This window comes from Sarcophilus harrisii, chromosome X (genome assembly GCF_902635505.1).
Source record: "Sarcophilus harrisii chromosome X, mSarHar1.11, whole genome shotgun sequence".
Classification (NCBI taxonomy): Eukaryota; Metazoa; Chordata; class Mammalia; order Dasyuromorphia; family Dasyuridae; genus Sarcophilus; species Sarcophilus harrisii.
This window is the reverse complement of record NC_045432.1, coordinates 81,159,536-81,172,160: the sequence shown is the minus strand read 5'-3', so window position 1 is coordinate 81,172,160 and position 12,625 is coordinate 81,159,536.

The following is a 12,625-nucleotide window of genomic DNA, read 5'->3' as shown; positions in this document are numbered from 1 at the left end:
AGGGAATTCTGGGATAGGGTGGCCAGACCGCCCGTGCCTGCACAGAGCCTGCCTGGGACTCCGGGCACGGGCCCCGGAGCTTTCCGTGCCAGTGGGGGCCGTTAGGAGGAGCTTGGGGCAAGCAGCCACGGACGGCTGTGACCGGAGCAAGGCTCTCCTGACCAGGAGCCACTAGCCCCAGTGCATCCCCAGCCGCTTCCTCTCTACTCCCACTTCCTCCCTTTGTGGGTTAATCTTCCCTAGGCCCTGGCTTCCCAAAGATAACAGGGGGAACTGGGAGACCATTCACTCCCAGCCCCCCTTTAAGTGGAAAGCCTGGGGCCCAGAGAGGGGAGGGGGCTCCTGCAGAGAGCCACAAGGGGCAAGCGGCTGGTCAGAAAGGGAAGGGGCTTCCAGATCTTTCCTTCAAGATGCAGCTCAGATGCCACCTTCCACAGGAAGCCTTTCTCAGCCTCCTCCGGGACACGTCTCGGGCCCTTCCCTTGGAGTCGAAGCCCTGGGTGCGGGCAGCTGGGGGCATATGGCCTCCCCGACTCACCAGGGGAGCTCTGTGCAGCCGCGCCTCCCGGCCTCTGAGCCCCTCCCGCGCCCCCGGAGCCGCCTCTGCGCAGTCAGTGCTCTGGCTATATTCTGAGTGCCCTAGTTCTGAAGAGCTTACGTGTACCCCCCTCTCTATCAGGAGGGGCAGGCTGTTCCGCGCCCCCTGCTCACAGAAGCGGCACTCGCACAGTTTCTGTGCTGGGAGATGGCGTCGGCCGGCAGCCCTCGTGCGGGCACCACCCGGAGGTCGGGCTGGGACCACTCACTCCCCACCGCCACCGAATGATGAGAACATCGGCCCGGCCGGGCCCCCCCGACGGAGCGACTCCACTTGTTCCCCGCCACCCAGAGGAACCGGGAAAGCCTTTGCCCACCTGCTCCACGGGCCCCCTTCCCGGGGGCCGGTCACCACCTGCAGGGAGTCCCGGGGTGGCGGATGGCCCCCCCCACATGAAACTTTCTTGGAGAGCCGGGTACCTGCGCTGTGGGAGAGCATGAGAGGGCAGGGGTCAGTCCAGGGCGGGGGGGGGGGGGGTGCTTGCAGAAGGGGCAACTTTAGGTGACACTCGAAAGAAATCATTGCCAATGGCTTCCAGAGTGTGTAGAAGGCGTGAGGAACTGGAAAGGCAGGAAGAGGGCGACTGACAAAGGTCTTGGAGGCCCAACAGACATTTCATATCTTAGATTTCTGCTCCTGGAGGCAAAAGGGAGTCATAGGAGTTTATTGAGTAGGGGAGGGAAGGGGAGTGACAGGATGAGACTTGTACTTTGGAAAGATCCCTGTAGTGTCTGGAGGATGGACTGGAACGGGGGAGAGACGTGACCCAGGCGGAGCCCCACCTCTTGCCCCGTGGCTGTCACACTATTTGATTCCATTATCTGGGTACCAAGCGAGGGGAACCCACGGCGGTGCTGGGCCGGGGCCGAGGGGACTGGAGCCTCCCACTTGAAAGTGACAAGCCTTAGCAACAGCTTGGATGGGCTTGGGGAGGGAGGGAGGGAGAGAAAGAGAGACAGAGACAGAGAAACAGAGAGAGCAGAGAGAGAGGGAGAGAGAGAGAGAGAACAAGCCAGAGCACGCCACAGAGAGGAAGAGAATAAATGTGCCCGACAGAGCCAGAAAGAGCCAGAGGAGCTGAAGAAGTTTGATGGTGGAGCCCCAATGGCTGACAAATGGTGCTGCCTTACAGGGAGAGGAAGGATGTGAGGGAGAGGGGCAGCCGGGGACTGGCTGGGCGGGAGCCGTCTCTAGGGCCCCCCGCTGGAGCTGGGCCCACCGGGGGGCAGGACAGAGCTCAGGGCCGGATGGGTCGCTCTGAGAACCGGCAGCAAAGGGGATCGTTGAATCTGGGGGAGCGAATATGATCCCTCACTGAGATTCAGAGAATTTAAACCATTCCCCCAGTAGGCATTTATGAAGCCCTAATGTGTGCCAGATGTCGAGGACCCAAAGCCCAGATTCAGTAGCCCCTTCTCCAAGGAGGGGCAGCTGGGGGTGGGGCACAGGGGACAGACTACCAGGCCTGGACTCTAGAAGATCTGAGTTCAAATCCAGCTCCAGCCACCTACTAGCTGTGTGACACTGGGCAAGTCATTTAACCCTGATTGCCTCCCGCCCTCCCCCTTGCCCCCCAAAAATGAGCTGGAGAAGGCAATAGCCAAGCGCTCCAATATCTTTACCACAAAGGCCCAAATGGTGTCTCGGAGTCAGCCATGACCGAAAAGACTGAAGGACCACAAGCCCCCAAAGGGCTTCCCTTCCCTCGGAGGAGACAGTGGGTGTGCAAATGGCGCATCAATAATATGGTCAAAATAAAGGCCAAGAAATTCAAGGGGAGGGCACCGGCAGCTGAACTAGAGGAGATCAGGAATCAATTCATTTAGAACAGAGGCTCCAAGGAAGCCAGGGATGCTGAGGGAAGGAGCACTAGCCAGAGAACGGGGGTGTGCAAAGGCATGGTGATGGGAAACCGATTGGAGCGTGGGAGTTTGGATGAAAAGACCAGTCTGGCCAGATCAGAGAGTGCTCCACCAGACATAACGTGGGACCATACAGCTAGCAACTTAGGCTGGAGTCTAACTGTGTGACTCTAGACATGGCACCTCACCCCAATTGCCCTGTAAAAAAACTAAGAAAAAGTCTCCAGGGCCACATGGATTCCCAAGTGAATCCCACCAAACAACTATGGAACAATTAACCACAATGCTCTGTTTTAGAAAACAGGCGTCCAGAGAGAGAACTTTGGAATCCGAATGCAGATGGAGGCAGATGATTTTCCTTTTTTTCCCTTTCTCGTCATTTTCCCTTTTTGTTCTGACCCTTCTTTCACAACACAACTGATGTGGAAATGTGTTCAATATAATTGTACATGTATAACCCACATTGGATTGCTTGCCGCCTTGGGGAGGGAGAAGGACAGAGGGGAGGGAGAAAAAATCGAAAATCAAAATCTTACAAAAGTAAACGTTGAAAACTCTCTCTACATGTAACTTAAAAAATACTATTAAGCTTGAGGGAAAGGATTTTGTTGTCAGGTATATAGAATTTACATAGGTATATTCTTAATTTAAATTTTAAAAATTATTACAAATAAAAAAGGAAAATAGGCAAAGAAGGAGTCCCACCAAATTCTTTTTTACAACACAGATCTGGTGCTGAAACCTAGGCCAGGGAGAGCAAAAACAGAGAAAGAAAAACTATAGGCTGATTTCCCTAATGAATATTGATGCCAAATTTTTAAATAAAACACTAGCAAAGAGATTAAAGCAATATATCACAAAGATCATACACTACGACCGAGTGGGATTTATACTGGGAACGCCAAGCTGGTTCAATATTAGGAAAGCTATCGGCATAATTGATCACATCAATAACAAACCCACCAGAAATCCTATGATTATCTCAAAAGATGCAGAAAAGGCCTAAGAAAATAGAGCCCCCATTCTTCCTAAAAGCATAAGAATAAATGGAGCTTGCTCTAAACGGATAAGTAGTATCTATCTAAAATCATCAGCAAACCTCTGTAATGGGGATAAGCTAGAAGCCTTCCCAATAAGATCGCGGGGGAAGTAAGGATGCTGAGCCAATATAATAAAAATGACAATTCCACCTAAATTAATTTACTCAGCCAGTCCTATACCGATCAAATTACCAACAATTTTTTAAAGAATTAGAAAACAAATAACAAAAATTAAAAAAAAACAAATCTGAAAGAACAAAAACTCAAGAATATCAAGTGAATCGATGAAAAAAAATGTAAAGGAAAATGGTCTAGCTGTACCAGTTCTCAGAATTTCAAAGCATCAAGACAAGGTGGTACTGACTAAGAAATAAGGTGATGGATCCATGCAATAGATTAGGTACTCGATGCACATAGTAAATGACCATCTAATGTTTGAGAAACACAAAAGATCCAAACTTATTTGACAACAATTACTTATACTGTGACATATTTAACATGTCTAGGACTGCTTGCCATCTGGGGGAGGGGGTGGAGGGAGGGAGGGGAAAAGCCGGAACAGAAGTGAGTGCAAGGGATAATGTTGTATAAAATTACCCTGGCATGGGCTCTGTCAATAAAAGGTTATAATAAAAAAATAAAAAATAAAAAAAATTACTGAAAAAAACCTGGAAAGCAGTTTGGCAAAGACTAGGTATACATCAGCATCTCATGTCCTATATCCCAAGATATGGTCAAGATGGGTATATGATTTAGACAAAGGGTGATACCATAAGTAATTTAGGGGAGGCTGGCATACTGTCAGAATTATAGATGAGGGAAGAATTTACGAGCAAATAAAAGATACGGTCATAAGAAGTAAAATGGATCATTTTGATTACTTGAAATTAAAAAGCTTTCGCACAAGCCAAAATTTGAAAGAAAGTAGGAGATGGGGGAGGAGAGGGTGGGAATTTACAGCAAGTTTCTTTGAGAAAGGTCTTATTTCTCAAATATATAGAGAAGCGAATCCAAATTTTTTAGTCTATGAGTCATTTCCCAATTGATAAATGTGATCAAAGCATATGAATAGTCAATTTTCCCAAACAAAGCTATCATCTATAATCATGTGAAAAATACTCTAAATCACTCTCAATTAGAGAAATGCAAATCAAAACCATCTGAAGATACGATCTCACACCTATCAGGTTTGCTAAAATGAAAAAAAAAGTGACAAATGTAGGAGGAGATGTGAAAAAAACAGGACACTGACGCACTGCCGGCGGAGCTGTGAACCGGTCCGACCATTCTGGAAAATCATTTGGAACTAGGCCCAAAGGACAATCAAACTGGGAAATCCCCATTGACCCAGCAAGATCACTACTAGGTCTGTTTCCCAGAGAGATTTTAGAAAAAGAGGAAAAGGAACTAGATGTACAAAAATATTTATAGCAGCTCTTTTTGCGGCAGCAAAGAATTGGGATTTAGGGGAATGCCCATCAATCGGGGGATGGCCGAATAAATTGTGGCATATGATTGTGAAGGATTGCTATTGTTCTATAAGAAATGATGAGCGGGTTGGTTTCCAAAATACTTGGAAAGACTTCCGTGAACTGGTGTAGAGTGAAGCGAGCAGAAACACAACATTGTAGACGGTAACAACAAGGTTGTATCAACCATGAGAGACTTAGGACTTATTCCCAAGTGGATTGGCGTCTTTTGCTCTCGAAGAAGACCAAAATGACATCATTATGTCAGTCAAGTTATTGTGGGTGACTGTAGTAGGTCAGACCAATACGAGTTTGGAGTGCTCTGCCACAGATTGGACACAAATAATCCCTGTGAACATTTGGGGTGGACTCTCTAACTGGGGGCTCTCTCAGTTCTTCTGAGCTAATTCTGCTTTGCTCATAGAACGCAGCACCTCCTCTGATGAGGGCACGCCATGCTGGGCAGTCCTGTGCTAGTGTCTCCTATGTCTCCCTATCAATTTCAAAGTTTTTGAGATAGACCCGGACATCCTCGTCCTTGTCTTTGTATCGCTTTTTCTGACCGCTTACCCTGTGTGAGTTCTCCAGAAGACAGCATTTTTGGCGAGTGAATGTTTGGCGTTCAACCAAGGTGGCTGCCCTATGGGAACTGAGCTCTCTACGATCAAATTTGAGAGGATCATCTATATCAGGGAGTCCCCTATATCAGGGGGTGTACCTATATCAGGAACCCCAATGGTCACCTGCTACGGAAGACTTCTGCATCTCATATAATGATCCAAGACAGTTTTAAAGGACTTAAGAAAAGTGTTCTCTACCTCCAGAGAAAAACCTGATGGAGTCGGAATATAGATTGAGGCATATTTTTGTTCTTGAATAGTGTTTTACTTTTCCAAATATATGTCTAGTTTTCAACCTTCGTTTTTGTAAGACTTGGTGTTCCAAATGCTTCTCCCTCCATTCCCTTACCTACCTGTCCAAGACTGATAGAGGTTAAATATCTGCAATTTTTAACCATGTTTTCCTATTTGTCAGGTTGTGCAAGAAAAATCAGATTAATAATCCTGTGATGAAGAGAGTTACCTCTACCAGAGAGAGGAGTGTGGGAACTCAGTGTGGACCACAACATAACATTTTCATGCTTTCTGTTGTTGTTCACTCACATTTTGTTTTCTTTCACAGTTTTTTTTCCTTTCTTGATCTGATTTTTCTTGTGCAGCAAGATAACTATAAATATGTACATTTATACCATATATATAAATATATATTTAGTATATATTTATATAATATAAAATATATAAAACTCTACACATATTGGATTTAACATATATTTCTACCATGTTTAACACATATTGGATTACTCTCCATCTAGAGGAGGGCGTGGGGGGGAAGGAGGGGAAAATTTGGAACACAAGGTTTTTCAAGAGTCAATGTTGAACAATTACCCATGGATATGTTTTCTGAATAAAAGCTTTAATAAAAAAAAGAGAGAGAGAGAAAGAAATCAGATCAAAAGGGAAAAACAACACCAGGAGCAAGAAAAAAAAAAGAAAACAAACAATAACCAAAAAAAGGTAAAAATACTACAAAGCATATTTTTAAAATGTTCTTAGTTTTTCTCATCTTTTTAATTTTTCTTTTGCAATACGGCTAATATGGAAATATATGTTACCTGACTTCACGTGTATAATTGATATAAAATTGCTTGATCTCTCAGGGTGGGAGGAGAGAAACAAAAGGAGGGAGGGAATTTGGAACGCAAAATTTTTTTGAAATGAACGTTAAAAATTGTTTTCACGTGTAATTGAAAAAGTCAAATATAAAATTTTCCCACATATTTTTTACATATAATTGAGAAAAATAAAATTTTAAAAAAGAACGAAAAATAAAAAGCTTTAGTAAAGAAAAAAAGAGCGGATGCTCCCTGAGGACAGTGGCTGGGATGGGGAAAGAGGGGAGGCAGGGCCCAGTTTATACGGTTTCATTGCTGCCTACCACTGGGCCTAGTCCCAGGGCCTGTACAATCAGTTCCCTTTCCTATGGTGCCCTATGGTGGAAGGAAGCCTGGCTCTGGAGTCAGAGCACAAATAGGGAAGCTGAGGCCTGGTGAGGAGCAAGTGCTGGTCGGGGTTGGGGGGGTGAGAGTGCTTAGAATGCCCAGTCTAGCTCTTCTTCCATCGTGTCGAGGCGGTAAATGTTTATCGATTGAGCACAGACTGCTTACAGAGCTCCTGAGTGGAGGAGGCCTTTTGAGCTCAGTCCACCCCACCACCCACTGTGTCTTCCATACTTCCCCGTCCCTAGTTGCTGGGAAGCTAGGCCCGAGGCTCATTTTCTGCCCCCCTCCCCCGCCACCCCCCCGCAGTTGGAGCCAAGTTCGGCTAACCCCGGGCTTGACTTTGCTTCCTTTCCAAACGGCAGCAAGGGGAGTTGGGGGTGTACGTTGGAGGTTGAGGAGAGGCCAGAGGTGTGGGGCCGGGATCCAGGCCTTCTGGGCACCCTTATCTGTGTGGGTCCTGGGGAGCCGGGGAGCCGGCTGGGAACGGGTGGGGGTGGGGAGCGGCACCTCGGCTGACCCGGGCCTGGCTCGGACCCAGGGTATGAGGGGGCTCCGTCCTGTGGCTGGAAACTGGAATTCCTGGGTGTTTCAAGTATCTGCGATACTGTAATGATAGGGTTTGGGAAAGCCATTCCCCGGGAGGCAGGGGCTGGCTCTGTGGGATGAGTCACCGCAGGGCTGAGTCACAGGGCAGCAGCCGGGGCTTCCAAGGGGTGAGCGTTTACCGGGCTCCTCTCGGCTCTGCCAATGAGCGGGGCCCCCAAAGATGAGAAGCAGGAACTTCGTGGGAGGTCCAACGGGGGACCCAGGCTAGGAAAGCAGGAAAGGGAGGAGGGCTGGTCCTGAGATAGGAGGGAGCGCCAGCGAAAGAGGCCGTCTTCTGCTGGCTGACCCCCTCGCCCTAGAGCAGGGGGCACTAGCTGACTCTGGGAGAGGAGGCCAGACTGGGGATCAGCTGTTTTCTTGGGGATAAGATTTCCTGCCTTTAACCCAAGAACGGTTCGAGCGCCCCTGGACACGTTCAGTTTTCTTTCAGGTCACCTGAAGGGGGAGAGGGTTCATCCTGGCCCGGGCCGGGTTCGAGAAGGGGTCTAGCACAGCCCAGACAGGGTGAGGGCTCCCCCTCCGAAGGGTGGAGCAAAGCTGGAGAGCAGGTGCTAGATGTGCGCTCCAGGGGGATGGCCAGGGGCTCATGAGGAGACCTCTGGATCTGGATCCACAAGACCTGGCTTTGAACCCTGGCTCTGTCACTGACTACCACGTGATCGACTCTGGACAAGCTGCTCTTTCGTGGCTCTCTTCTCCCTCCTTTACAAAACACGAGGGGCCTAAACTAGCCCAATTCTAAGGTTGCCTCTAGCCCCGAAGGCCTTGAGGCCAGGATGGAGAGAGGCTCGGGGGCCCTGGAGATCAGGGCAAGCAGGAGGCCAAATCACCCCTGGAAACCTGCAAAGGGATGGCTCCAAAGACCTCCGGGGTCCAGGACTCCCCAGGGCAGGAGGGTTCAGAGGCCACAGAAAACCTGGTTATTGCCAGAAGAGAGTGAGAAGGGGACAGAGGACCCACCGGTGGGTGGGAATCTTGGCAAAGGGGTTTCGACACAAGAAAGGGGGCAACCCCCCCCCCCAGCCTGCCTGGCTGGCCTAGAGGGCGGCTGGCCTTTCGGGGGCAGGAGCTGCCGGTGTTTGGGTCCCAAGGGAGGCTTCCTCTGACTTCAGCTGTTATCTTGCCCCGGAAACAAGTGATGGTCATCTTGAAGAAGTCCTTCCTGATGCCCTTTAATGCCAGAGCCTTCCCTCTGAAACAGCCTCCATTTCTCCCATCTCTGATTTCCTGCTTGTTTCCATGTTGTCTCCCTACCAGAGTGGGAACTTCTTGGGGGCAAGACCGGCTTTTGCCCTTCTTCATCACCCCAGTGCTTAATGATTCCTGGCACACAGTAGGCGCTTCCCAAACAATCACTGCCTAATGAAAGGTCCCAGTCTGCTCACCCACCTCCTGGACGTGAGATCCCAACATTACTGTACAAGCCCTGTGGGAGGTCAGATGGAAAGGGAGGCCGCCCCAAGTCCTGGAAGCCCGTGGCAATCCCAGAACTTGCCTGCTCAGCAGGAGCCGCAGGAAGTGGCTGCCACCGCTGCCCGGCACCTCCAGGGTCCGGAACTTCAAAGGCCAAAAAGCGCCCACATGGAACATCCTGGGCCGGGGCCAGCCGGGACCGCATGGCCAAGACCACGGATGCTTCCCTGGGCTCCCATCTCCGGGCCTTGGAGAGCTGGGCAAGGCTGCAAGGAAGGGAGAGTGGAGACGGGGACAGGGCTTGGGTTTTGTTTTTCCTCTCAGGCAGAAATGAGTTCATGTTTTGTCTAATCTAAACTGTCAAGCAAGCGAAAAAGAAGGAGAGAGACAGGAGGAGAGGGAGGGAGAGAGAGCAAGAGAGGGAAGAAGAGAGGGAAAGAGACAGGCAGAGACACAGAGAAAGAAAGGAAGAGAGAGAGAGAGAGAGAAGAGAGAAAGGAGGGGGAGACAGAGAGAGAGGAAAGAGAGAGAAGGAAAGAGAAAGGAGAGAGAAAGAGGGAGAGGAGAGATAAGATACCAAGAGACAGTGATAGAGACAGTCACACACACAGATACAGAGAGAGAAAGAGGAAGAGAGGAGAGAGAGAGAGAGAAAGAAAAAAGAGACAGAGAGAGAGAAAGAATAAAAATCTGCCAACCACATGTTCCCTTCCATTCCGAGACAAACCAAAGGAAAAATGGCAAGGGAACCGCAGAACAAGGGTTTTCTTCGCCCCAGGACAGCCCTTGTGCTCTCTGCTCTCCTCGGGACTTCCTCTTCCCAATTTGGTCCCTGTGGTCAGTTGCCGGGCCTGGACTTTACCTGCCCCCAAGCTGGGGGTCCCTCCTGGGTCCAGAGGCTTTGGGAACTCTCCCTGAAGGGGTGCTGGGCCAGCCAGCAGAACGGGCAGGGAGGGGTTAAAGGGTGGGTGATTGGGAAGGACTTTGCCCTGAGCTCTGGTGGGAATGGAGCCCAGACCAGCCTGGGATTCTAGCTCTTCCCATCCACGTCCTCCCCCAAGATCAGCCTCCAGCCGAAGAGAACCTGGGCTGGGGCAGGGGAGAGAGGGCCCCAGCCCGCGGGTCATTGCCTCACCTGCAAGAAGCTTGGTTTTTGGCTTCCACGAAACCAGCCGGGGAGGCGGGAAAACTGGGAAGATGGGCTGGCCCACAGCCCAGCCTTCTGCTTAGCCCCTCCTCACCCCGGACTCCCACCCTCTTCCTCCCCTGCCTCCTCTCCAGCTCCCAGCTGTGATAGGACTTCCAGCCTTGGAACGTGGGGGGAGGAGGGGGCGAGGGGGAGCACACTTCATCTGCCATGTTGATCAAGAAAGAACAAGGCCCCACGGGAACGTCCAACCCAGAATTCTCGACCGGCCACAACCAGCCCCCTCCCTCAGCTCTCAATTTGTCCCAAACTGGGCCAAAGGAGACGGGCTCCTCGGCACGACGGTATCACACAGCCTAGAATGGCATAACGGAGAATGCACCGGATTTGGGGTCCCAGATCCAGGGGCAAAGTCTAGCTCTGGCACTTTCTACATATGTAGTCTCCGGTAAACCGTATCCCATCCCAAACGTGACCCCTCCCAACTCTGATTTCCTCTACTCCAAAATTTCTGTCCTTTTCAAGGTTTCCCCGCCGCCCCCCCCCCCCCGTCAAATGGTGGAAGTGGCGGTTTAATCGTGGTGGATGAGCTGCCTTCCAGATCCATTTCGAGGCCCCTCAGGTGTCTACCCGAAAGGGGTAGAGTGAGAACAAGAGCTTTGTGGCACTTCCTGCCGGGCGGGTCCATGGGGTTAGAGGGTGATGGGCTACCAACCCTGGGCCCTTTCCTCAGGACCCCCTACCAAGGGGAAGGGGAAGAGTCCACGGACTGGCCCCAGCTGTTCCTGGGAGGTTGGGGTCCCGGTGTCAGGAAGCCGTGAAGATGAGCCAGTGGCCTGGCCTGGCCAGGCTGTGTAATGAGACCCAGCTGTGAGGAGGAAAAGGGAGAGGCGGAGGAGGAGGAAGAATTGGAGACAGGAGCTAGAGGAGGGGGGATGAGGAAGAAGCAAAAGGGAGGAGGAAGAGGAGGAGGAGCAGCGGAAGAGGAGCATGAGGAGGAAGAGCAAGAAAAGAGGAGGAGGAGAAGGAGGAGGAGGAGGAGGAAGGAGAAAACAAGGGGAGGAGGACGAGGGAGAGGGAGAGGAAGAGGGGGAGAGCTCCTTTATCTGCTCCCCCACGGCTCCACAGACCATGTTCTCAGGGCCTAGCCGAGGGTTTTAATTTATGTTGGATAAACAATATGGGATTGTGAAGGCCAAGAAGCTCTAATTATTCCCTCGGGCTTGTGTTTCCTTAGAGGAAATGAATGGAGCATGGCATTGGCAGCCATGGTGGTGGATAGAGAAACCTTGGAACGCAGGAGAGCGAATGCAAAGTCAGGACTGGCCTGCCTTCGAGGTCCTGGATCCAGCTTCCTCGTTCGACAGATGAGGAACCGAGGCGCAGGGAAATGGAGTCACTTGTCCGGGATCACACAGAAGTGAAATCTGAACTCACTCTCCTTCCTCCAGATCCAGCCCGTTGGCTCGACCTACTCTGGGAGCAGAAGCCCAAGGTGAGCTCCCACTAGGGCTGTGGGCAAGGAGGGAGGAGCCGCCTCCAAGGTCCCTCAGACCAAAGACATCCAAAGGCCAGCACGAGGTCTGCGAACGGTCGGGCAAGGGAACAGAGCCCATCAACAGACAAGTGAGAGGACGTAGGCTGCCCCCTTTTCTCCCTCTCCCTCTGCTTAGTAGCAATAGTTAAGGGGATGGCCGAGGCTCGTAGCCAGTGTGTTAGTCCTGACGAGGAGCCAGGCAAGGGCCGAAGGGACCTTCTGCGCCCACGTGCTAGGCCCCTGAGCTGAGGGAAGAAGGGAAGGCTCGGGAACAGGGAACTCTTGTTGGCTGGAGGAGCTGAGCAAGGCCTGGGCGGGAGTTTCCGTCCCAGGTGATGGCAGGCCCCAATAAAGCTTCTGGAGTCTGTGTCAACTGAGGCAGAGAAAATAGATATGGCAGAATGTGGCCATGGACAGGATGATCTCACTCTGAATCCCAGTGGGGCAGCTCCTCCGGGACTGTCCCCACCCCCATCCTTTTGTGCTCTCAGGTACACACAGATAAGAAGTCTTCTGCTTTTAAGGATCCATACACTGGTAGGTTCCACAATCCTCCCGTGTGCCTATGTTGTGTCTAACTTCTTTTTATGCTAGGTAGATGCATCTGTCCTAAATTCAAGGGCTGTGGCCCATTCCAGTTTCTCCTTGAGGACCCTACCATAGTCAATCTATACACTCAACCGAGGGCAAAGTTCTGAACCGTGAGGGGGCTGCCCACTTTCCTCAGTTACGAATTGAGGATCAGACTAGCCTAGTACCCAGGACCCCTCTCTTTTTAAGATTTTAAGATTTTCCACTCAAGGTGAATCAATGAAATCAATTAGGTAGACAATATACAGAAATAAATGATCGTGGTCATCTGATGTCTGAGAAACTCAAAGATCCAAGCTCCGG